This window comes from Pelophylax lessonae (genome assembly GCF_965119305.1).
Source record: "Pelophylax lessonae genome assembly, chromosome: 7".
NCBI classification, from domain to species: Eukaryota; Metazoa; Chordata; class Amphibia; order Anura; family Ranidae; genus Pelophylax; species Pelophylax lessonae.
Genome location: NC_138774.1, coordinates 93,060,835 through 93,088,326, shown reverse-complemented (window position 1 = coordinate 93,088,326; position 27,492 = coordinate 93,060,835). Strand labels below are relative to the sequence as shown.

At 44.1% G+C, this 27,492-nt stretch overlaps 1 protein-coding gene across 1 annotated transcript in view; it reads right to left on the bottom strand.

The window, feature by feature from the left end:
• Positions 1 to 19,134, bottom strand: part of FLOT1 (flotillin 1) — a 51,431-nt gene extending 32,297 nt beyond the window's left edge. Inside the window, exon 1 of the mRNA XM_082263554.1 lies at positions 19,032 to 19,134. The gene's annotated coding sequence lies outside the window, so the exon portion shown is untranslated. The remainder of the gene's footprint in view (positions 1 to 19,031) is intronic.
• Between the last annotated feature and the right edge of the window lie 8,358 nt (positions 19,135 to 27,492).

Sequence of the window (27,492 nt, the reverse complement as noted above, 5' to 3'; positions counted from 1 at the left end):
CAGAGAAGAAGACTGGTTTGAGCAGGGAGCAGCAATTCCCATAATGCATTGCGTGGGTTTCAGGCATAGACAGAGTGTGGGGGTAGTGTAGGCACTGATGACCTTTGACCTTGACAGAGGATCGCCAAAGGCTTGTCAGACTTTCCCCCTAATCCTTAGGCAGACTGCAGAAAACTGTGGCAGCCCATTCCACCAACAACACAGGCCCTAGTGGTGTAGTTCCAGGCTTAGATATATCCTCTTTTCAGCCACCACACCCAAGAAATGGCCATCCGCTCCATCCAGTGTGGCCTGGGCCCTACTACTGCCTACAAAATGTTTATGTGCCGCCAAAGCATTCTGCTGACACCCTGTCCTGGCCAATCGCAAACATGGCTCTTTGTGAGAGCATTGTAGCTCTGACCTCCCCCTAGCAATAGTTCTCAATTACCTGGTTATCAAGGAGCCTTTTCAGTTGCAATGGCGAGCAGTAATTGTCCAGCTATGGTTTATCACCAATACAGATAGAAGTGAATTCAATCAATTCAAGTCGAACAACCATCTCAAATCTCCTGTCACTGTTTAACCACATTTTGTTCCTTATTAAATTGTACGGACAGCTGAGTGCATTCAATGTACTGTATAACCTCTTACAATTTATGATAATATTTCTATATGCTTCACCATCCAACTGCACTGCTTACTTAGGGGCCAGATCTTACAATGGATTCACATAACATGTACCGTATGTTTAATACAGATTTTACTGTGCCTTTGCTGCATTTTAACAAATGTTTTTCAATGTTAAAGCCAATGACGTCATTGGCGCATGCGCTCTGAAGGAACGGCCACCCGTGCCATTCCTTCAGAGCCCAGTGCCGTGAACGCCGATGTATTTTGCGCCTCCGGCCAATCAGATGACCGGAGGATGCGATCCAGGAAGCAGGACGGCCGAACATGTCGGCCGTCCTGTCAGCACTGCGGGGGCTTAGTTTTTAGGTAACTACTTCGTAATGAGCTAGTATGCGATCCCTTTGTCTTTACGGGGTTTTTTTCACATTTTCTTTTCAGCGGGTTTACTTCCTCTAACATGCATAATTTATAGTACTACAGCATTCCTTTCAACTTAAGGAACACAAACTGTGACAGGTATATAGGCAAAGGACACACCCACGGCACACCTTCAGTTGCCTAACAAACACAATAATTTAGAGCAGGGGTCAGTGACCTTTTCAACATTAAAGCAGAACAAAAGCGTATTGAGGCACCACAAACTGAAATCAATACTTAAAAGTGCTTCTACAGGCAGAAGTTTTTTTTTTTTTTTTTTTTAAACTTGATGCATTCTATGCATTAGGATTAAAAACCTTCTGTGTGCAGCAGCCCCCCTAATACTTACCTGAGCCCCATTTCAATTCAGCAATGTTGCATGAGAGACTTGGCTGCCTGCCTCTTGCTCCTGATTGGCTGAGACTCAACAGTGGGCACCATTGTCTTCCACTGCTGTTAAAGTCAGTGAGCCACTGAGGGGAGAGGGAGGGGACAGGGCCAAGCTGTGGCTCTGTCTCGGAATGTACACACAGGGCAGCGGCTTGGCAAAGGTGCGCCGGCGAGGGACCTGAGAAAAAGAGGATCTGGGCTGCTCTGTGCAAAAAAAAACTACACAGAGCAGGCAAGTATAACATGTTTGATATTTTTAAACTAAAAAAAAAAAAAGGACTTTAGTATCTCTTTAATTCATTTTTAATATTCAAAGCAAATTCACCCATCCATCCATGTCTCAATCAGTGTTAATTTCGTCGACTAAAACGTTTTTGTCGACTAACACAATTCAGATGACTAAAATACGACTAAAACTAAAATGGCATTTTAGTCTTAAGACTAAAATACGACTAAAACTAAAATGGCATTTTAGTCAAAAGACTATAACTAAAACTAAATCGAAATTTGCTGCCAAAAATTAACACTGGTGCATGCTCAAAGCATAAATAATAACATATTAGATTTTTCACTCCAGGACCAGCAGTAGTATATAATGAGTTTGGAAATTGTAGAGAAATGCTTAAATAATGCATTACAAATTACAATTGAACTACACCCATTTGATTATAGATGACTAAAATGAGTTTTAGTCGACTAAAATGTAGGGCGTTTTAGTCGACTAAAATGTAGGGCGTTTTAGTCGACTAAAATATACTGGAGTTTTAGTCGACTAAATACGACTAAAACTAGAACACTTGCAGAAGACTAAAATGGGACTAAAACTATAATGCCATTTTAGTCCTAAGACTAAGACTAAAACTAAATTGAAATTTGCTGCCAAAATTAACACTGGTCTCAATGCTTTATTTTGTTGTCGTTTGTGCAGGCGTTTTTAGTCTGACAAGTGACCAATGAAAAAAAATAAAAAAACGCCTGTTCTGCCAAAAAAGAAACTCATGTACTATTTTGAGTGACGGGCATTTTGCTTAAGGCCACAGAACACTCAGATGTGAACAGGGGCCATTGAGATTGATGGGATTTGTCTTGTTGAGCATTTTTAGAGCGGAGGCATAGAGCAGAAAAATCACCCAAAAACGCCTAGATGTGGATGAAGCCTTAGTAAAAAAGGTGAGATGTGGGGTGCTGCCCACAGTAACTAGACATTTCCTCTCATCTCCTAATCTGCTTGACACCTACAATCTTATTGGCTGCTATGCTCAGTGCTACAGAAAATAATGATGATTTAGTACTGAGATGTAATTATTACCCTACAGTGCATCCAGAAAGTTTTCAAAGCGCTTAAAGCAGAATTCCGGGCGCAAAAACATTTTTTCAATGAACATACCCCGGGACAGTCAGGGCTAGTACATTCCACAATGGCTAGCCTCTGATCTGTCCCGGTTCGCACTTACCTGCAAGAAGAAATACTCACTTATAAAATTTCTTCCACAGCGTTGCCATCTCTGTTGTGGGCAGCTGAAGCCAGCGCGATCCTCTTCTGCGTCCTCTTCCGTGTCTTCTTCTCCTAGAATGCGCCTTCACCGGCCCCTCTCGTCACTTCCGGCGCAGCGCCGCATTCCTACACAGCTTCTGGGCATGCCCAGAGGCTGTTTAGCAGGGAATGCGGCGTCGCACCGGAAGTGACGAGCGGGCCGGTGCCGTCGCATTGATTCCTGGGAGCGATGACGTTCAGCTCCCAGGAATCATTGCAAACCGGAAGAGACGGCGCGGGCCGCGGCCACAGAGGGAGCAAGTGACAAAAGGGGAGTATTTCTTTCTACAATTACAAGGTAAGTAAAAAAAAAAAAAAAAAAATAATCCTAACTATCCAATTCCTTTTCAGGTGAAGCAAAGCAAGCGGATGGGCACAAAATCGATTAGGTTGATTTTGTGCCCGGAGCTCCGCTTTAACTTTTTCCATATTTTATGTTTTTTACAGCCTTTTTCCAAAATGGATTCAGTTTATTATTTTCCTCAAAATTCTACAAAAAATACCCCATAATGACGTGAAAGAAGTTGGTGTGAAATCTTTGCAAATTTATTAAAAATAAAAAAAAAAAACTAACAAAAATCACATGTAACTAACAAAAATCACATGCACATAAGTATTCACAGCCTTTGCTCAATACTTTGTTGAAGCACCTTTGGCACCAATTACAGCCTCAAGTCTTTTTAAGTATGATGCTACAAGCTTGGCACACCTATGTTTGGGCAGTTTCTCCCATTCTTCTTTGCAGGACCTCTCAAGCTCCATCAGGTTGGATAGGGAGCATCAGTGCCCAGCAATTTTCAGATCTCTCCAGAGATTTTCATTCGGGTTCAAATCTAGGCTCTGGCTGGGCCACTCAAGGATATTCAGAGAGTTGTCCTGTAGTTAACTGTGTGCTTAGGATCATTGTCCTTTTGGAAGATGAACCTTCATCCCAGTCTTATATCCAGAGCGCTCTGGAGCATATTTTCATCAAGGATGTCTCTGTACATTGCTGCATTTATTGTTCCTTAAATCCAGATTAGTCTCCCAGTTCCTGCCGCTGAAAAACATCCCCACAGCATGCTGCCACCACCATTCTTCACTGTAGGGATGGTATTGGCCAGGTAACGAGAGGTGCCTGGTTTCCTTCAGACATGACCCTTGCCATTCAGATCAAAGAGTTCAATCTTTGTTTCATCAGACCAGAGAATTTTGTCTGAGAGTCCTTCAGGTGCCTCTTAGCAAACTCAAGGTGGGCTGTCATGTGCCTTTTACTGAGGGGTGGCTTCCGTCTGTCATCTCTACCTTACAGGCCTGATTGGTGGAGTGCTGCAGAAATGTTTTTTCTTCTGGAGGATTCTCCTCTCTCCACAGAGGAACGCTCGTGTTCTTGGTCACTTCCCTGACTAAGACCCTTCTCCCCCAATCACTCAGTTTGGCCGGGCAGCCTGCTCTAGGAAGAGCCCTGGTGGTTCCAAGCTTCTTCCATTTACAGATGATGGAGGCCACTGTGCTCATTGGGACCTTCAATGCTGCAGACATTTTTCTGTACCCTTCCCCAGATCTATACAATAAAATTCATACAATCCTGTCCCAGAGGTCTACAGACAATTCCTTGGACTTCATGGCTTGGTTTGAGCCCCGATATGCATGGTTAACTGTGCAACGTTATATATACACAGGTGTGTGCCTTTCCAAATCCTGTCCAATAAAATGAATTTACCACACGTGGACTCCAACCAAGTTGTAGAAGTATCTCAAGGATGATCAGTGGAAACAGGAAACAATCTTCTTTTAAGTTGTCATTATGGGGTATTGTTTCTAGAATTTTGAGGAAAATAATGAACTTAGGGTCCATTCACACTAGCGCGACTTGTCAGGCGACTTGGTTGCCTGACAAGTCGCGTTGGGTCGCTCGCCATTGAATAGTACAGGACCCGTTCTAATAGGAGCGACACAAGTCGCCCCCCGACTTAGAAAAAGGGTCCTGTACTACTTTGGGGCGACCTGGAGGCGACTTGCATTGACTTCAATGATATGAAGTCCGTGCAAGTCGCGCCGAGGTCGCGGTGCCCTTCACAGGTCGCCCCAGCAAGTCGTGTCGCGCCAGTGTGAATGGCGCTTAATCCATTTTGGAATAAGGCTGTAATGTAGCAAAATGTGGAAGAAATGAAGCATTGTAAATACTTCCTGGATGCACTGTACCTCAGGCTGGATACATTTAGGAAACAACGAGCACCTGCTTGTCTCCTCTCTAACATCACTCTGCACTAGAAACACTCCTCTCCCTGCTAAGCCAAAGTCCCCATCATGAGGATGTTGTATTGATAGTTGACAGAAGTGTCCGCAGTTCCCCATCACACTTGAAGTGAGCGACCTCTATAAAGGGTCATATTTGAGGGCAATAGGGAAGGGAAAATTTTAACACTGCATGTCACAATTGTAAATATCTAAATAGCATCCAATTAAGGAGGTCATATTTAGTCTAAAGCTCAGCAAAGTTAATCATGATTAATTTACCAGAAAATAAAAGGAGAAGAGGAACACAGGCAACCTAGGAGTATCAGGGAACTCAAACCCAAATAAGGGAAATAGCCCCCACTCTCTTTATGGGATTTGGACTTTTAAGGCTGTGAAGTTGTCATAAACAGGAAAAGCACACAATGATTAAAACAACATGATCAATTTACCGTTGGACATAATGAAGGTGATTTACTAACAGCGCAGAATGCAAAATCTGGTGCAGCTCTGCAAAGAAACCAACCAGCTTCCAGGTTTCATTTGTCAAAGCTTAATTGAACAAGCTGAAGTTAGAAGCGGATTGGCTACCACGCACAGCTGCACCAGATTTTGCACTCTCCAGTTTGAGTAAGGGCTCTTTCACATGAAGCGGACCGCATTGCAATCCGCTCCGGCACTTTTTTTTTTTCACGGAGCGGATGACACTTGTGTCATCCGCTCCGTATGTCCGCATATCATCCCATCCGTTTGCGGATGATATATGGACATAATGTATGTCTATGGGATTGCGGATGTCAGCGGATGACACCGATGACATCCGATTTTGCATCCGTTCCGTTTTTCAAACGGAACAAAAATAGGGTTCTGTTCCGTTCCAAAAAACGGAACAGAACTGACAGGACGAAAATCGGATGTCAGCGGATGGTCATCCGCTGACATCCGCAATGCCATTGACATACATTATGTCCATATATCATCCGCAAAAATGAGGGCTAGCAAGCGGGAGAGGGTAGGGTTACCCCATAAATGCATGTGGGGAAAACCGTATCTGGCCCTCTTATCTGATGCCACACTGCAATGGTGGTTCTCATTAGACAGGAAGAGTGAGAGGGGGGCCCTCAAAAAAACAAATTACTGAGGGTGGCAAAGGGACCCAAGAGAGCTGCCTCCAAGGTGACTGCAGCATTGTCCACTGGCTAAGAGAACCACCAATGCACAGTAACCAGAACTGCAGCCCAGTAATACAGTTGAAAGTTTGGAAGGGATAAATCACCTTTGAGTAAGTGGAAGTTAAGGAGTCGTTTTCACAAGGTGAGGGGGTCTTTCCTGCCCATACAGATGACTTACTTTTTACCAATAATTCTGCCAGTGGAGGTGTGCTCTGTCTCAGAAAGACAACACTGCTCCTGTAGGGTCTCAATTCACCTATAACACACCTTCCAAAACACCCCAAAACTGTGCATGGTTGTCAGGTGCTCGCAAAAAAGAAAACCCCTCCCTTCTCCCCACACTAAAAATAAATAAAACACTGCATACCAGCATATTTGAAAGAGAAGTATGGGTTTTAATGTTTTCCCCCACTTATACTTACCTAGGTGGATGCAGCATTGGTCTGATGCTGCATCTGTCCCCCCTGGCGCCTCTACACTGAGAACCAAGCAATCAAACAACGCCGATCGCTCGGTTCTGACAGCCCCCCGAGCAGAGAGCTGCTGGCTGTCATACAGCAGCTCCCCGCTCTGCCTCCTCCTCGCTTACTGGAGCGCTGAGCTATGGAGGGGTGGGGAGCAGCCTGCTCAGGCTCTCAGCGGCTTGCCGGTTCAGGCACCTGGTGCATCCCGACTTCCATTGTCCTGATGACGCGGTGCCTGGACTGACTTCTGTAACGTCAGCAGAGAGGGGACTTCAGCCTGCTCTCTGCTGAAAACGGGTCACAGGAGTGCAAGATGAACTGCACTCCTGTGATCCATAGAGGAAGTACAGTCAAACTAGCTTCTTTAAAGGATAAGTTCACCTTTAAAAAAAATAATAATAATAAATTAAATACACATATTTTTGAGGGTAAAAAAAAAAAAAAGGAAAATGTAAATGGATGACATGGCCGTGTGGGTGGAGCCACACATGGCCACGCTGTTTTAAATAGTGACAGTGGGTGCAGGGAGAGGATCTCCGGCAGCCCGCTATCACAGGGAGGTGGGAAGCGGGGGGGGGGGGCTGCAGATGCTGGAATATGTTACATGTTCCACCCTAAAAACTGATGTAACTTATCCTTTATGTATAAATTAAAAAAAAGCTTTTTTTTTTGTACGCAAGAGTTTAATTTTACTTTTCACTTCACCTTCTCCCTCTGTGCTTTGTGGCCATCACAAGACAGAGACACAATGTGACTTGGTATTTCACAACCTCCCTCGTGTTATAATGACTACTTACAGAACAAACATTTGTATACTTTGTAATTTGTGTATGATGATTTTATCATCAGAAAGAACCCATTAAACTCCCCATAGATGGATCCAAATTTGTCAAGCTCAGCAAGGACTGGCTGAATTTCAATCCAAGTATGGGCACTGTGGTCATAATACAGAAGTTGATTTACCGACTGACTCGGTAAATCAGCCAACAGTGCGGATCACTATATTCTGACAGCGGGGAAGTCTACCCACTGTCAGAATACAAAATCACATCAGGGAAGATTCACCTTGAATGTGTGGATGGGGGAATCGGGTCAGTTTTTTCCACTCATTGGTTGAATTAAAAAAATTGGACTCCTCTATTGCCAGTTTAAATTGAGGTTAATAAGTTAAGAGTACTATCCAGAGAACAAAGCAACTCTGCTGAAGTCAGAAAGTCCACTTGGCATACCTTACACTGACTAATGCAGCAAGAATCCAGAAGCACCTCACAGGGTCATTTGAAGCCTGTGCTGCATAGCTTTCTTTGTCACCAATCACATTTGAACTTCTAAGGCAAGTTTGAATCCGGCTGGTGTCTGTGAGAAAGTTATGACATTTTTTGTGTCTGTGAGAGTTACCTTAGTAACTGCAATGGGCAGAAAATACTGCATTATAGCCACTAGATGGAGCTGACGATAATAGGAAATCTGAGTTTGACAGCCACGCAAGGACGGGTGTACAGTCTGCATTCAGCGATGCCCACACATCCTTGCAGATTATTCTATACAGTCAAGAAAAGAAGAAAGTTGAATATGGAAACCACCAATCAGCAAAGGCAGCGCTATTACATTAAAACAGATTAACTAAATGCCTTTATAGTAATAAAGTCCATGCATAGTCCATAGGTATAGATGTAAGACCAAAATGTTATAGGCGATGAACAGAAAAGATAATGCAATCAATCCCTTGTTAAATGGATTTGGTCCTGTCAGTGCCTTCACCACACTCATGTAATCCTCTCCCCTTTGAATAGAGAACTCACCAGATCACTGACATATAAGCGCCTTGATATGGCAGTGATCTGGTGAGTTCTCTATTCAAAGGGGAGAGGATTACATGAGGTGTGTTGAAGGCACTGACAGGACCAAATCCATTCAATAACGGATTGATTTCATTATCTTTTCTGTTCATCGCCTATCACATTTTGGACTTACATCTATACCTATGGACTATGCATGGACTTTATTATAAAAGGCATTTAGTTCATCTGTTCTTTTAATGCAACAGCGCTGCCTTTGCTGATTGGTGGTTTTCATTTTCAGCTTTGTTCTTTTCTTTATGTGTTTATTTAATGGTAGCAGCTGGGCATCTATGGCTTTACTATAAGGGCCCTTTCACACGGGCGCTCCGTATGTCCGCAAATCATCCTATTTTTTTGCGGATGATTGGCGGACATAATGTAAGTCAATGGCATTGCGGATGTCAGCGGAATACCATCCGCTGACATCCGATTTTCTTCCTTTCAGTTCTGTTACGTTTTTTGGAACGGAACAGAACCCTATTTTTCCTCCGTTCAAAAAACGGAAAGGAAGGTGTCATCCGCTGACATCCGCAATGCTCATAGATTTACATTATGTCCGCATATCATCCGCAAACGGATGGGATGATATGCGGACATACGGAGCGGATGACACAAGTGTCATCCGCTCCGTGAAAAAAAAAAAAAAGTCCCGCAGCGGAGAAAAACAGAGGAGCGGCCGTGTGAAAGAGCCCTTAGTGTCATTATTAATATTGTTTTTTATTTTAATTTGGCGCTGGGGTTGGTTTTACTAATATTGTATTGCCTTTTAGAATCTATACAGTCGTTGCATCAACATTAACACAGACTACCGGCATGCAGCTTGGAAAACAAATGGGTCTTTTTATGCTGTACAGGCCTCTGCTCCTGTGTGAATGAGCCCCTACTTGCTAGAACCAAATATTTTCATAAGTATGTTCTGACTGCAATGGATTTGGGCTTTTTTTTATCTATACATATGAATTGATTGTCCTTGATATGATTTTGCATAGAAATATAATATTTATAAACCATATTTAGGTTTGTTTCATAGCTCTGAAGAAGGTGGGATTTGGGTTTTCCTGTTATGATCAATTATCCTATAAAAAAAAATATGGACTCCTAGACCTAGACCCTTTGCCTGACACCAATTAGACTTTGCACATCTGCCTGGTTTTGGCCACCTTCCAAAATATGAACAAATAGTGGAATCATCCAGAATGGGTTCATCAAAGACTGCTGTTCACCAGTTTATGCAACAGAGGATTTCTTCATACTTACAGTTGGAAAATGAAACAGTCACACTGCACCTAACCGTCATCCAGCACCGAGATGCCTTGTAATCCAATTATACCGATTCTGCAATGATGGAATGGCTCCAGCCTGCATTTACCACTGGCTTCCTGCCCACTGCCAGTAAGGTTTGCTTCTCACTCTCTCATGCTTAACACTGGGAAAGACAGCTAACAGTATAAATGGAGAGGTGCAATGTTTCATTTTTATGGAAAATGCATAGCATGGGAATGCAGCCTTAAACTGTCACTGTGCAGTTACAATTGTCACATGTTTCTGCAATGCTTGCATTAATGAGGCTGCGTGCAAACAAAAAAGAAATAAGGTTAATATCACACTGTCTTTGGGCAACAGATGAAAGCCAAAGCTTTACATTTCCTATTCTTGATTGATACTGTTCCTGCAGCACCATGGATGGTTTCATACACTCTGTGCATATTCATACAATACTAACATGAGTGTTTGCACACCAAATATTTTATAGAGACCATGTCACTGCTGAGTCCTGTAGGGCTGAAGGAAGGAATCACAGCGTGCATTTGGGGTATAGATATCCATGGTAGAATACTGGAATGGAGGAAAAACCAGGAGGCACAGGCCACCAGAAAGGGCATTATTCTGCTTTTGGATATATTTAGACACCTGACAGGTTCTTCTTAAAGTGGTTGTAAAGTTATTCATTTATTTTTTTTTTCTTAATGCATTCTATGCATTAAGATAAAAAACCTTCTGTGTGCAGCAGCCTCACTCAGCCCCCCCCCCCCTAATACTTACCTAAGCCCCATCTAGGTCCAGCGATGTTGCAGCAGTGTCTCGGCTGTCCGGGACTCCCCTCCTCATTGGCTGAGACAGCAGCGTGGCACAACTGGCTTCCGCTGCTGTCAAAGTCAGTCAGCCAATGAGAAGAGAAAGGGGGTGGGGCCGAGCGTCTGAATAGACACATGGAGCTGAGACTCAGCTCGGGTGCCCCCATATCAAGCTGCTTGCTGTGGGGGCACTCAGCAGGAGGGAGGGGCCAGGAACACTAAAGTGGGACCCCCAGAAGAGAAGGATTCGGGCTGCTCTGCGCAAATCCATTGCACAGAGCAGATAAGTATAACATGTTTTTTTTTTCTTTTTTTTTTTTTTAATTTAAAAATAACAAACAAGACTTTACAATCACTTTAAGCCTAGGTTCACACTAATGCAGTGCGGGAATCCCCATGATCAGTGTGCATTTCCCGCACCGCATTCAAATCGAACTACCCTTGCGATCTGTAGCGGGTGTCAGTACAATCATAAAGGCACCCTAAACACAGTGCATTAGCCTTCATCAAGTCGCATGCTACAAAATTACCATGTGATCCAGTTGCAGCGTGGTTCCAAAATTGGTTCATGCATGATTTTGGTGCGATGCAGTACGATTTGGTCCAATCAAAATGAATGGGTTCAAGTAGCACTGCACTGTATCGCATGTGGATCGAGCAGAAATGTGGTGCAGTTCTTGTGCGATTCACATGCGGTTCAAACTAGTGTGAACAAGGCAAACAATTTTCTGCAGTTGGACTTTGCACACTTTCTCTTTAATACTGATGGCTAGTTCAACAAAAGTCACGTCAAAATGTAAAGTCGCCAACAGATCTCCCGTGTCCAACTGCCCTCAAATAGAAAGATCGCTGGGCTCTCATCATGGTAGCTCAGATTATCCCTTCAGTCATGTTTGTTTACATGGTGAAGAGAGATGGGAAGAGTTTTGAGTTGGCCGATCAATGCTTCTGCAACTTGCATCTGGAGAAGATCAAACAGTCCTAAAGACACTAAGCGCTACCTGCTACCGAAGAAAACATCCAGATCAGGAATCAGGATCATATCCAACGGTACCTTAAAGCTGAATTCTAGGGGGAAAAAAAGATTTTGTGCCCCTTCCCACTTCAAGGGTTAGCTGCCTGTATTGTCCAGGGGGGTGAGAATTAGGGTAATATCATTTTCTTAACCCTTGCTTCCACGGTGATCCTCCACTTCATTCTACTGGTCCACCAAGGTCTCTTCCTTTGGCTGCCTGACCAATCGCAGCTGTCTGATCCTGTTCTCTACAATACAGGACCAGCAGTCCTACATTGTATAGGAGAATGTTGAGGGGCTTCTCCTAGTGAATCTGCCAGTAACGCACTTGTGTGTTACTACAGAACCCCCTTCTCCTCTTCTACATAACATCAGGAAGCTCTGTAGTCCTAAATCTCTTCCTAATAACATTGTTTAATATAAAACTGCAGAGTGCAGGGCAGCATTGACTGTGGGATGATTTTTTATTTTTTTTGCAGTTATCGATAAGACAAAATGCTTTCCATGGTATATTTAGGCTAAATGTACACGGGACGTTTGTAAAACTCCTTTGAACGCTGGAATGTAAACGACATTTAAAACGTCCATTGTGTCGCGTTTGCGCTCAGATCCGTTTTTAGAGGTAAAAAACCCTTCCCCCTTTTAAACAGTAAAAACGCAAGCGCTAAACGCGGGTGACCGCGTTTGGTCTCGTTTGAAACGCCAGTAAACACACATTCTGAACGCAAATAAATGCTTTCCAAAAAACGACACTGAACTTAACTGCCTGTAAATGACTGTAAACGACTCAGTGTACATGGACAGATAAGATAACATAGAGGAGAGTTCAGGGGCTTCTGAAAAAAACGCCCAACTGCTCCTAAACGGCCGTTTATCAGCAGCAGTGTACATGAGGCCTAAAAGAGGAACCTCAAGTGGTTGTAAAGGCTCAAGGTTTTTTTTTTTTACCTTCATGCATTCTATTCTTTCCCTTTGTCCCATCCTTCTCATTGGCAGGGACAGAAGCGGGAGCCATTGGCTCCCAATACTGCCAATCACAGCCCAGGAGCCAATGAGGAGAGAGTGGGGGCAGGGCTGAGCCACGCTCTGCGTGTGAATGGACACACAGAGCAGCAGCTCAGGAGCAAGCATGCTTGCTATGGGGGCACTTGGCAGGAGGGAGGGGTCAGGAGGGATGGCGAGGGACCCGAGAAGAGGAGGATCTGGGCTGCTCTGTGCAAAACCACTGCACAGAGCAGGAAAGTATAACATGTTTGTTGTTTTTTTTTTTTTAATCTGCCTTTAGTATCACTTTCAGTCTTTTTTTTTTTTTTTTAATGTCACTAGTAATTAACAGTGTCTGGAATCTGCGCAGTCGTCCTGCAGCCAGCTCTTCTTACTGCTGCAGGTCCTGGTGCCGCCATCTTGGCCATGAGAGCCGGTGTTCTGTCAGAAAACCCTACCCCATTAGATTTCCCTACCTACGTCATTTCCGGTTCGGGTTCGTCATGCACCAGCTGTAGCCGTGTCACACATCCTGCTGGGCATGCGCAGAATAGGTAGGGAATTTTGATAACATCGTAAGAGGTGAGGCACAAGTCCTACTGCGCATGCGCACCAACGGATCGGGCAGCGGCATCTCTTATAACAAACATACATCCAATCTCTATGGCCCACACTGCGCCGAGCCGACAATAGGACAATCCTATTCCCTACCCACATGCCGGGTCGGCGCAGTGTGGGGCATGGAGATCGGATTTGTTGGGTCGGTGCAGTGTTGGCTCGGCGCAGTGTCGGGTCAACGCAGTGTGGGCCATGGACATCGGATGGATGTTTGTTATAAGAGATCCCGCTGCCCGACCCGTTGGTGCGCATGCGCCTGCTCATGCGCAGTAGGACTTGGCCTCACCTCTTACGATGTTATCGAAATTCCCTACCTATTCTGTGCATGCGCAGTAGGACGTGTGACGCGGCTACAGCTGGTGCCTGACGAATCCACAGCTGATCTCAACCGGAAATGACGTAGGTAGGGAAATCTGATAGAACACCGGCTGTGGATTCCTGAGGAACCACAGGTGGCCCTGTGAATGGTCCTTCAGCCTCCTGGGACATGTGAAGTGTCCCAAGAGGCTGCGGGAGGGGGCGGTGCAAGCAGTGCCATCCTTGCCTAGGTGAGGATTGTGCAAGTGGGTGAGGATACCTATCAAAATCTGTACTCACTCCCCCCCCCCCCCCAAAAAAAATAGCCTGCCACTCAGTTACATGCTGGGGGGAGAAAGTGAACCAGCAGTACTTCACTTTTTGAGTGAAGTTCCACTTTAAAAGACAATAATGTTAGGGTTTACACACCCTTTTCAAAGCTGTGCAACATGCAAAGAATTCCTCACATTTTGCAAGAAAACCAAAATATCTGTTTACACCCATTGATGTTTATGAGCAACAGAAAAGATCTCACAAAACCCTAGCCAACCAATCCTAAAAAATGGGGAGGATTGGCCATATTGTGTTATCATTTTTTATCAATATAAGTGCTCATTCACACCAGCTAACAAGCTTGCGTATGCTGCATAAGGGCAATGAGATGCATGGTTACAAAACATTGCACGGTTTATTTCATTTTTTTACTTTATTGTAGTGTCAAAAAAAAAATGACACTTTGTTCAACTCTATGTGCTACATCACGCTACGCTGCATGAAAAAATGCATATACACTCACCGGCCACTTTATTAGGTACACCTGTTCAATTGCTTGGTAGCACAAATTGCTAATCAGCCAATCAAATGGCAGCAACTCAATGAATTTAGGCATCTAGACATGGTAAAGACGACTTGAAGTTCACACTGATCATCGGAATGGAGAAGAAAGGGGATTTTAATGACTTTAAATGTGGCATGGTTGTTGGTGCCAGACAGTCTGGTCTGAGTATTTCAAAAACTGCTGATCTAATGGGATTTTTACGCACAACCATCTCTAGGGTTTACAGGGAAAACAAGGAGATCAGCGCTAGGGGAGGGGAGCACTCCGAACCAGCCGGTGTATACTAACACTTGCTCCTTGTTAGTGCACACCGGGTGTCACCGGCTGGTTCGGAATGCTCCCCTTCCCTCGCTGCACAATCAACCACCTCAAGCTTTCTCCAGCAGAGAGCGGACCCCATCCGGCGGCGATGCTTGGTGTACACCCCTCATCCATCAGGGACTTCACATACCAGTTTGGATTTTTATTCTCAACTATCAATTTTCAATAAACTATATTGGTTCATGTTGGCTGTGGTTCCCCTATATCCACTAAGGGTTGGGGTTGATCTCCTTGTTTTCTGTGTACTTTTGTGCTGGTTCAGCACCTTTATTAGCAGCACCACAGGTGGAGTTATTATCAATCATCTATTGAGACTGCCACAGCTCCAGCGCTGGAATTTCTTTGGTTTTGCTAGGGTTTACAGGGAATGGTCAGAAAAAGAGAGAAAATATTCCATGAGCGGCAGTTGTGTGGAGGAAATTGCCTTGTTGATGTCAGAGGAGAATGGGCAGAAAGCCAACAGTAACTCAAATACCCACTTGTTACAACCAAGGTATGCAGAATAACATCTCTGAATGCACATTACATCAAACCTTGAAGCAGATGGGCTACAACAACAGAAGACCACACCGGGTGCCACTCCTGTCAACTAAGAACAGGGAAATGAAGCTTCAATTCACACAGGCTCACCAAAAATGGACAATAGTAGATTGGAAAAACGTTGCCTGGTCTGATGAGTCTTGATTTCAGCTTCGACATTCAGATTGTAGGGTCAGAATTTGGCATAAACACAACGAAAGCATGGATCCATCCTGCCTTGTTTTAAAGGTTCCGGCTGGTGGTGGTGTGGGGGATACTTTCTTGGCATACTTTGGGCTCCTTAGCACCAACTGAGCATTGTTTAAACAACCCAGCCTACCTGAGTATTATGCTGACCATGTCCATCCCTTTAAGGCAGGGGTGGGGAACCTAAGGCCCGCGGGCCGTATGCGCCCCCCGAAGCCATCTGATCCAGCCCTGCCATTGGGCTGCCTCCGGATTACACACAGAACGGGTTTCTTGGTTTCTTTGCTTACCCGGCGTGGCCGCTGTCATACAAAGTCACGCCTCCTACCTATGATAGACAGCACAGTAGTGACGTCTATCATAGGAGTCGGTCCAAGAGGTGTGACTTCGTATGCGAGCGCCTGCGCTGGGTAAGTAGAAGAACCCTACTCTGCATTGATTGGGGGGGCACTCATCACTCTGCACTGATATGGGGGAGGCACTCATCAGTGATTACTCTGCATTGATATGGGGGGGGGGGGGCACTCACTCTGCATTGATATGAGGGGGGGCGGGGCACTCATCACTCTGCATTGATCTGTGGGGGCACTCATCACTCTGCATTGATCTGTGGGGGCACTCATCACTCTGCATTGATTTGTGGGGGCACTCATCACTCTGCATTGATTTGTGGGGGCACTCATCACTCTGCATTGATTTGTGGGGGCACTCATCACTCTGCATTGATTTGTGGGGGCACTCATCACTCTGCATTGATTTGTGGGGGCACTCATCACTCTGCATTGATTTGTGGGGGCACTCATCACTCTGCATTGATTTGTGGGGGCACTCATCACTCTGCATTGATTTGTGGGGGCACTCATCATTGATATGTGGGACACTCATCACTCTGCATTAAGGGGGGCAAACCTGGAAAACCAGTTGCGAGTAGCAACATCATCAATACCAGCTAACATCACACACCTCACCAAACAGAAGCAGTTGCAGCCATCACATTAGTGGTGAGTTAATTAAATGTTTGACCAAATATAATAGGCACATTTTTAAAGTTGATAATTATGTACGGCCCCCAAAGGATTTTAAAAATACCCAAATTGCCCTCGGCAGAAAAAAGGTTCCCCACCCCTGCTTTAAGGAGTCGTAAAGGCAGAAGGTTTTTTTTTTTTTATCTTAATGCATTCTATACATTGGGATTAAAAGCCTTCTGTGTTTAGAAGCCTACTCCGCGCTCCCTAATACTCGAGCCCCATCTCTGTTCAGCGATGTTAACAAGACCCTCGGCTGTCCGGGACTCTCCTTCCTGATTGGCTGAGACACAGCCACAGTGCCATTGGCTATGGCGGCTGTCAAAGTCAGTTAGCCTATCAGGAAAGAGAGGGGGCAGGGGTCGAACTGCAGGTCCGTGTCTGAATGGACACACAGAGCTGCAGCTCAGCTTGTGTGCCCCATAGCAAGCTGTGGGGGCACTCGACAGGAAGGCGGGGTTAAGAGGGACCCGAGAGGAAGATCCTGACTGCTCTGTGCAAATCCACTGCACAGAGCAGGTAAATATAATAATAATAATATATATGTTTGTTAATGTGAAATGTGGTTTACAATCATTTGTATGACTACAGTGTACCCATCTCCTGATGGCTTCTTCCAGCAGGATAATGCACCATGTCACAAAGCTCAAATCATCTCACCACTGGTTTCTTGAACATGACAAAAAGGTCACTGTACTCCAATGGCCTCCACACTCACCACATCTCAATCCAATAGGGCACCTTTGGGATGTGGGGGAACTGGAGATTTGCATCATAGATGTGCAGCCAACGAATCTGCAGCAATCGATGATGCCATCATGTCAATATTATGGACCAAAATCTCTGAGGAATGTTTCCAACACCTTATTGAATCTATGCCACGAAGAATTAAAGTGGTTGTAAAGTCAGAAGGTTTTTTTATCCTAATGCATTCTATGCATTAAGATAAAGCAGCCGCCCTCAGCCCCCTAATACTTAACTGAGCACCCTCTCGATCCAGCAATGTTGCTGCCCGAGACACTCACTCCTGATTGGCTCAGATGGCAGCGCGGTGCCATTGGCTCCTGCTGCTGTCAAAGTCAGTGAGCCAATAAGGAGAGAGTGGACGGGGCCTCGGCTCCCCATGACAGAATGGACACAGGGATTTGTGGCTTGACTCGGGTGTCCCCATAGAAAGCTGCTTGCTGTGGGGGCACTTAACAGGAGGGAGGGGCCAGGAGAGCCAAAGAGGGACCTGAGAAGAGGAAGATCAGCGCTGCTTTGTGCAATACCACTGCAGCACAGCAGGGAAGTATAAAAAAAAAAAGACTTTAGTACCACTTTAAGTGCCGTTTTACACATATGTGATGTGGGATCCCTGCAAATTCACTGATTGCATTCAAATCGCAGGCAGTTCACACTGCCATTTGCAAATCACGGGGGGTGTCAAATCACGGGGGGTGTCAAATCACGGGGGGTGTCAAATCACGGGGGGTGTCAAATCACGGGGGGTGTCAATACAAAGTTGACACCCCCTGATCAGTTTGCATATCGCAGTGCGAACTGTCAGTTCGGACATGAATCGGATCGCATGTGATCCGATTCTGCTGCAGACCCAAAAAAAAGGTCCTGTGCGTGTTCTGTCCAAATCTGATGCAAATTCAGCCATACAATCTGTATGGCTGAATTTGCATCTCACAGACATCGCATGTGATTTTCAGAGCAGTGCGCTCCGAATCACATGATGTCTGTCATCGCTATAGTGTGAAACGGGACTTAGGCAGTTCTGAAGGCAAAAGGGGGTCCAACCCAGTACCTAATATAGTGGCCACTAAGTATATATATATATATATATATATATATATATACACACATATATATAGAATTTTTACAAATGCTGTGAACAGTGCACATAGAAAACCATTGTTTTATATGCCCTTGCGATGAGCCAGCATTGATCTATGTAGATGGTGTAAACAAGCCCTTATCCCTCCCCTTCACATTATCCATTACTGGATGTCTCCAGCTCCTCTCCCCTCCATAAGTGCCAAACATGGATATTTTCCTGAATTTCCGCATGATAAAATACAATTTTGATCCTTCGAATATGTCTGGACATCCATCCGCCTATCTGGACATCCACCCGCCTGTCTAAATCAAATTAACTGATGGTAAGAATCTCTTTATTTAGCCGACAAGCAAAATAAATAAATATATATATATGTCATTACGTGCCCCGTAAATATGGACATTGAAATTTTATTTTAATAAATATTAAATGGTATTTTGCCCTGTTAATGACTGTGTATGTATACATATACTCATTATATAATACATATAAAACACACAAATAGCACATGAATGTTTAGTAAACACACACCCAGTATAGGTGATACACCCAGGACACAGCCCTGCATACATTACAATACACAGGCACATGGCTGACTGCTGCCATCCAATCACACCCACATAAACACCCCACACTGCCCCATGTGCCATACTGCACCTTGCTGAGCTCTGCACCCCCTTAGCTGATTTCTGGGTCTTCTGCTGATTATTCGTCGATGTCTTCCCCTCAGTGTTTTCCTGTTCTGTGACTGCTCCACCCTGTCCCCCTCCTCCACCACTCACACTAATGGCACAAGAGACATTAATGGGTATACCATAGAGACGTAGGTTCGGATCGCAGTGCCATCTAGAGCCTAAAACTGCTAACAGCAGCACACTGTGCCTGTGCTCAAGGGGATTTCCACACTTCCTGTATTGTTATTGCCTGGGAAGTATACACTGTATTACCAAAAGTATTGGGACGTCTGCCTTTTCATTGACGTCTTTTTTTTCAGCAAATAGAGCTTTCTTTTGGTGGTATTTGATCACCTGTGCGATTTTTACTTTTTGCGCTATAATCAAAAAAAAAGAGCAACAATTTTGAAAAAATAATATTTTTTCACATTTTTTTTTATATGAAATTCCCCCAAAAAAATGTAAAAAATATATTTTTTTTAACATTTTAGGCCAATTTGTTTTCTGCTACAAATGTTTGGTAAAAAAAAAAAAAAAAACGCAATAAGCATGTTTTGATTTTTTTGTGCAAAAGTTATTGCGTTTACTAACTAAGGGAAAGATTTCTGTAATTTTTGTTGTTTTTTTTTTAACGAGTAATGATCTGCGATTTTTTTGTGGGACTGCGACATTGTGGCGGACAGATCGGACCCTTGACTGACATTTTTGACACTTTTCGGGGTACCAGTGACATTACTACAGTAATCAGTGCTATACATGATTGCCTTTTGTTTCACTTGACCCTCCCTTCTAGATTGTAAGCTCTAACGAGCAGGGCCCTCTAGTTCCTCCTGTTTTGAACTGTATTGTAACTGTATTTTCTTCCTTCACATTGTAAAGCGCTGCGCAAACTGTTGGCGCTATATAAATCCTGTATAATAATACATATGCACTCTTACTGTAAAAATGACACTGGCAGGGAAGGGGTTAACTTTATTAGAGATGCAGGGGTTAAATGTGTCCCTAGGGTCGTGCTTCTAACTGTAAAGGGGTGTGGCTTTTCATGTAACCACAGAGACACACGATCCTACATAGTAGGATCGTATGATCTCTGCAGTTACACCAGGGAGAATGACAAGGGGCTTTGTTTACATCAGCCATCTGCCTTTCTCCGTCTCCATCGGTGCCGCCGGTCACTCGCACTGGAATGTCCGTGAACAAGCGGGGGCGGGAGCGCGCCCCCGGCGGCGCGCACTCGCCCCCTAGAGGCTCGCAGGCGAGCGACGTAGTACTACGTCACTTTGCCTGTACGGGGCTGACTGCCGCCGTAAATAGTCATGCGGCGGTCGGCAAGTGGTTAATATATAGACACTTACCTGTCCAGGGAGCCCGCAATATCATCGCCCCAGCCAATTTTGAGATCGACTGCTGGGTGCTGCTGCCGCCATTCACTCTAAAGGAAACTGGCAACGAAGCCTTTCGGCTTCACAGCTGGTTCCCTACTGTGCATGCGCGAAGTGCCCTGCGCATTCTCATTGGCTTGACGGCGGGGGAAGGAGAATAAGGACGGAACTTCCAAGGGACGGTGCCATGGTGCTGTCTCCAGGAAGTGGGGAAGGGTGCCTGTCAAAAACAGGTACACATTCCCCCCTCCCCACTGAAAGGTGCCAAATGTGGCACCAGAGGGGGGGAGGAAGCAGATGAGCGAAAGTTCCACTTTTGGGTGAAACTACGCTTTAAGGGATTTCCTTGGGGACCCCCAGGTCACCAGATCGCTGCCATTACTAGTAAAAAAAAAAAAAAAAAAACCAATAAAAATGACATAAATCTTTCCCATAGTTAGTAGACGCAATAACTTTTGCGCAAACCAATCAAAATACGCTTATTGCGATTCTTTTTTAAGAAAAATATGTAGCAGAAAACAAATTAGCCTAAAATGTTAAAAATTTTGATTTTTAATTGCGAATGTTATATAGCAGAATGTGAAAAATATTGGGTTTTTTTCCAGAATTGTCGCTCTTTTTTTGTATATAGCGCAAAAAATGAAAATCACACAGGTGATCAAATACCACCAAAAGAAAGCTCTATTTGTAAGAAAAAAGACATCAATTTTATTTTGGTACAGTGTCGCACGACCGCGCAATTGTCCGTTAAAGTAACGCAGTGCCGAATCGCAAAATATGGCCTGGTCATTAAGGGGGCAAATCCTTCCAGTCCAGAAGTGGTTAATGGCATCCCAGTCTTAGTCCATAAGGTTTGAGTTTTGCGATACCATTTTGTGAGTTTTTCCCCACAAATAGAGCTTTCTTTTGGTGGTATTTGATCACCTCTGCGGTTTTTATTTTTTGCGCTATAAACAAAAAAAGGGACAATTTTGAAAAAAAAAAACATTTTTTACTTTCTGCTATAAAACACCGCCAATAAAAAAATGTAAAGAAAAATCTAATTTCTTCATCAATTTAGGCCAATATGTATTCTACTACATATTTTTGGTAAAAAAAAATAAGTGTATATTCATTGGTTTGCGCAAAAGTTATAACAACTACAAACTATGGGATATTTTTATTTATTTTTTTTAATTTATTTTTTATTTACTTGTAATGGCGGTGAACAGCGACTTTTCGCAGGACTGAGATATTGCGGCAGACAAATCTGGCACTGACAAACACTTTTGACATCTTTTGGGGACCAGTGACACTAATACAGTGATCAGTGCAAAATATATGCACTGTCACTGTCCTAATGACACTGGCTGGGAAGGGGTTTACATCAAGGGCGATCAAAGGGTTAAATGTGTGCCTAACCAGTGCTTGTGTACTGTGGGGGAGGTGCTTTTACTAAGTGAAGGCATAGATCCGTCTCCCCGCTTTGCAGGAACACAGGATCTATGCCTTTCCTAGTGACAGAACAGAGATCTGCTTGTTTACACAGGCAGATCGTCATTCAGCCTGTGTAATGAACAATTGGCAGGTGCTGGTGGACATCGAGTCCGCAGTACCCGCTGCTGGGCTCCCACAGTGTGTGATCATGGGGGCACCATAAGTTCCTTCTACTATAAGGCTGACAGGTGTAGTGACAGCCATTATCACTACTCATGTTAGCCCAGCGCTGGAAGTGACAAAGAGAGGAGGAGAGAGCTGGGAGGAGGTGTGGGCTGTGCTCTCTTCCCCCTCTTCTTCATAGGCTTGCACATAATGAAGGGGGGGGGGGCGCAATTTGGCATCTTTGCCCTGGGGACTGGATGATCTTGTCCCGGCACTGATTGAAATTATTAGTGCAACCCCAATTGGCCTCATGGGTGGCAGATTGCTGTTGCGAGGACTAAGATAGGTATTACTAAGGGTTCAGCTTTAAATTAGACAACCTCTATCTTTGTAGTGGGGCCTCCATCATTGCAAGGTTTAATTGCTTGTTTAGCCCAGGAGTACAGGGATAGAGTGTATTACCTACAGTACCTGTTCTCTTATGGCCAAAGCTTCAAGCTAAGCAGCCGCTCAACTGTTCACAAGCAGCGGGAGGGGACAACCCCCCTCCTCCCATTGCCTTTCGCCACTCCGCCCAGATCCTCAGTCCCATTAGCGACCAACCGACACTCACACTGACAGGCTGGAGTCCCAAACAAAGCCAGATTTGGCTTTGATCGGGTCTCCGAGGTAGAAACCTGGAATCAATGTCATGACATCAATTCTGTGTACTGGAGCCCTAAAGGCGCCAGATTTTTTAAAAATGACAGTATTCAAAACATCTAAACTTGGTGTTTTGAATGCTTTTCAGTGCAAATGAGGGATTTGGGGTCTTATAGACCCCAGATCCTGCATAAAGAGAATTTCGTTCTCAAAGGGGTGTTTACATTCCTTGTAACGGCAAAAAACAGCAATAAAAGTGATTAAAAAAAAAACAATACAATAAAATAAATAAGAAAATAATTTTTTTTAAGTGCCCCATCCCTTTGTGCTCGTGCGCAGAAACGTAGGTTGCGCCTGCAAATGTCTGCAAATGTAAACAGTGATCAAACCACACATGTGAGGTATCGCCAGGATCGTTAGAGCGTGAGCAATAACTCTAGCACTAGATCTTCTCTGTAACTCTAAACAGGTAACCGTTTGAACTGTCCTGGCATTTTCTGCCCAATATTAGAAGCTTAAGCCACACATGACCCTCTTCTAAACACTTGAAGTCCAAGCCTTTTCTGACACTTTTTGTTTACATGAAAGCATTTTTTTTTTTTTTACTAGAAAATTACTTTGAAACCCCAAACATTATATATTTTTTTTAAAGCAGAGGCCCTACAGAACAAAATGGTGGGTGTTGCAATTTTTTGGGCACACGATATTTGCACAGAGATTTTCCAAACGCAATTTTTTGGGAAAAAAACATTTTTTTTAAAATGTAATGCACAAATACACTATATATTGCTGAATTGTTTGGTAAAATATAAAAGATGATCTTATGCCAAGTACATAGATACCAAACATGACATGACATGCCCATGCAGTGGCAACAAACTACGTACATTTGAAAAGCATTTACAAGCCTTTACAGGTTACCACTTTAGATTTACAGAGGAGGTCTACTGCAAGGTTTACTGCCCTCAATCTGACATTCACGGTGATACCTCACATGCATGGTGCAATTGCTGTTTACATATGACACCAGACTGATGCTTGCGTACGCCTTTGTGCGCAAACACGGGGAGGGGGGGACAGGGGTGCTTGAATTTTTTTCTATTTTTTTTATTTACTTTTTTTTTATTTTATTTTGACACCTTCCCTTTAATTTTTTTTTTTTTAATCATTTTTATTGTTATCACAGGGAATTTAAATATCCCCAATGATAGCACTAAGTAGTGACAGGAACTCTTTTTTGAAAAAATTGGGGTCTATTACACTCTAGATTTCTCCTCTGCCCTTAAAGCATCTGACCACACCAAGATTGGTGTGATAAGATGCTTTCCCAATTTCCCAATAGTGCTGTTTATATCAGGCAAAACCAAAGTCATGAAATGCTCTTAGCTTCTGGTATCTTAGGCCATAGAGATGATTGGAGCCATTCTGGTCTTCAATCAGCTCTATGGTCAGCTTACGGAAACACCGGCTGCAGTCTAGGGTTACCCTGTGGGACAGGAGAGCCAGAGAAAACTGTGGAAGGCAGCGGGAGGGGGGGGGGAGTCCCCTCCCACTGTTTGTAACAGCACTCTGGTGGCTTATTAGCCACTAGGATTGCTTTTACATGAAAGCCGACTGCTGGCTGTAAAAAACAATACCAAGGTGATGCCTAAATCTGCAGGCATCATCCTGGTATGACCACTCAAAGTCCAGGGACGTACTAGTTAGTTGCTGGTCCTTGTTGAGCATATTTTGTAAGGTTCTTTTTTTTTTTTTTTATGCAGCCTGTGGACTGAACGAAAAAAGAGAACCTAACAGATTCCTCCATTCACGTTGATCGATGTGGATGAAGACATTTCTGCCAAAAAGTGTGTGGTATGCTCACCATTAAACCTCCCAGCAGCCACCCACTTCTAATGATGGGCATACATGCAATGTTTTTTTTTTTCATTTAGCCCATAGGCTGAACGAAAAAAAAAAAAACATAACAGATTCCTTTATTCACATCGATCGATGTAGATGAAGAAATCTCTGCCAAGAAAAGTGTTAAAAAATATATGGCGAAGCATAGGGGAGATCCACCCTTTGAGTCCACCCCATCCCCTATGCTTCACCATATATGCTCTTTTTTTTTAACTGCGGTGGTGAAATCACCTTCTACAGTGCTGCCATCATAGATTTACGTATATGCTTAGAGCAAACACTGTTGCTGTCAGAATAAACGAATCAGTGCTGCAGCTGATGGGCGTACCTGCAAAGCAAATAATGGTTAACAATAAAACATTACAATATAATAGTATACAGTGCAGTAAAACAGTAGAATGGTGGTATCTACAAACTATGGTTAACAATAAAAAACTGTAACAATAAAACATTACAGTATAATAGCAGTATATTATAAAGTACAGTGAAACAGTAAGAGCAGAGAAAATTAACTCAATAAAACGACAACTATTTTTGGCTTTTTATTTTTTCATTTTTATAATTTTTTTTTTTGTTTTTTTTTACACTTTTTTTGTAACTGTAAAAAAACTTTAAACATTCCAGGCTAGGGTCTCTCAAAATGCGATAGCCATCTAACATCAATGTATTATTAAAAACATCTGTAAAAATGTGCCCTAGACTGTGCCGTGCTGTACCCTATTCTGATACTCTACCAGTTTGTGGTAGCGATGTAAACAGTCCCCAATGCAGAGACAAGGTTGGCTAGGACAGGAGGGACATAAAAAGCAGGTGTCATGCCTATATCCAAATTTTCTACAGACACAACATCTTCTTTGGGGTGATCCTTGGGTAGGGGTACTAGGGAGGACATCGGGAAAATGCCTCTCATGCAGCCGGCTCACTGAATCTTGGATTGTGAAATTGGGCCACAGCACCTTCTGGATACAGAAGGGCTGTGATGATCTCTTCCTTGAATTTTAACCACTTAAAGCGGAGTTCCACCCAAAAGTGGAACTTCTGCTTTAGGGAGTCCTGACCCCCCGACATGCCACATTTGGCATGTCATTTTTTGGGGGGGGGGAGCGGGTACCTAGTTTTGACAGGTACCCGCTCCCACTTCCGCTCGGAGCGCCGCGGCGCCCTGAGCGGAAGTTCTCCTCTCCCCCTCCCTCCCTGCAATCTTCTGGGACACGTCAGAGGTCCCAGAAGATTGCCGGCCAATCACGGCGCGCAGCGCGACTCGCGCATGCGCAGTGGGTACCCGGCTGTGAAGCCGCAAACTGTAACAGCCGGGTGCCCACAGCAGTGATGCCGGCGCCGAGGGAGAGGATCGAGGCTTCCGGCGGCCGCATAGCTGGACCGTTGGAAAGATGAGTAAATGGTTGGAACTCCGCTTTAAGCCCCGGAAGATTTTACCCCCTTCCTGACCAGGGCCTATTTTGCGATTCGGCACTGCGTGAATTTAACGGACAATTGCGCGGTCGCACGACGCTGTACCTAAATGAATTTGACATCCTTTTTTTCCCACAAACAGAGCTTTCTTTTGGTGGTATTTGATCACCTGTGCGATTTTTTTTTGATCATGCGCTATAAACAAATAAAGAGCGTAAATTTTGCAAAAATAACAATATTTTTAAAAAATTTTTATATGAAATTCCCCCAAAAAAAATGTAAAAATCAAATTTTTTTAACATTTTAGGCCAATTTGTTTTATGCTGCATATTTTTGGTAAAAAAAATCGCAAAAAACTTATTTTGATTGGTTTGCGCAAAAGTTATTGCATTTACTAACTAAGGGAAAGATTTTTGTTTTTTTTTAACGCGTAATGGCGGCGATCTGCGATTTTTTTTTTGCGGGACTGCGACATTGTGGCGGACAGATCGGACCCTTGACTGACATTTTTGACACTTTTGGGGGTACCAGTGACATTACTACAGTAATCAGTGCTATACATATGAACTGTTACTGTAAAATGACACTGGCACTGGAGGGGTTAACTTTTTTTGAGAGGGAGGGGTTGTGTGTGTCCCTAGGGGCGTGATTCTAACTGTGATTGGCTGTTGCTTGATGTGTAGGAACAGTGATCAACGGTCCTACATAGTATAACCGTATGATCACTGTTCATACACAGGGGAGAATGACAGGCGGCTTGTTTACATCAGCCGCCTGCCTTTCTCCCACTCTAACGGACGATCGCAAGTGCCCGGCGGACATCGGGTCCGTGACCTCGCGGGAGCGCGCCTCCGGCGGCGCACACTCGCTCCCCAGAGCCTCACAGGCTAGTGACGTACCCATACGTCACTTTGCCTGTGAGGGGCTGACCGCCGCAGTATGTGTACTTGCGGCGGTCGGCAAGTGGTTAAGAAGGATCCACTTCTTCTTGACTCTTTGTATAGCACATAAGCGTTCAGCAGAGCCAATAGGAATAAGTATATAGACACATTTTTGTAGCAGCTTCTGGCCTTACGGGCAATTATTATGTATGGCTCCATCATCTGGTCATTGAAGTCCACCACTTCCATGTTAAGGTTGTATTCATGGACACAGAGGGGCTTCTTAACAACACCAGTCGCCGTTGCAATTTGGACTGTCGTGTCTGCCGGAATGGAGGACAGAACCATAAACATGCTGTGTGTCCCTCCACTTCACTGCAAGCAATTTATTACACTTCAAGCAGGCTCTCTTCCCCCCTCTAAGTAGGTGTCATATGCATCAATTCCAGAATTAAAAGGTTACTAAAAAGGCCCTGTCACAGAGCTTTTACATCTTGACCCCATATCTGGCACGCTTGCTGGGGAGAAACTGTTGGAAAACAAGGCGGCCAGAAAAAAAAAACATCAATGCAGACAGCTTGTTGGGGCATGTACAAGGCTGCAAACTTTTGGTTGAAGTGATTTACGAGGGGCTAAATTTTGT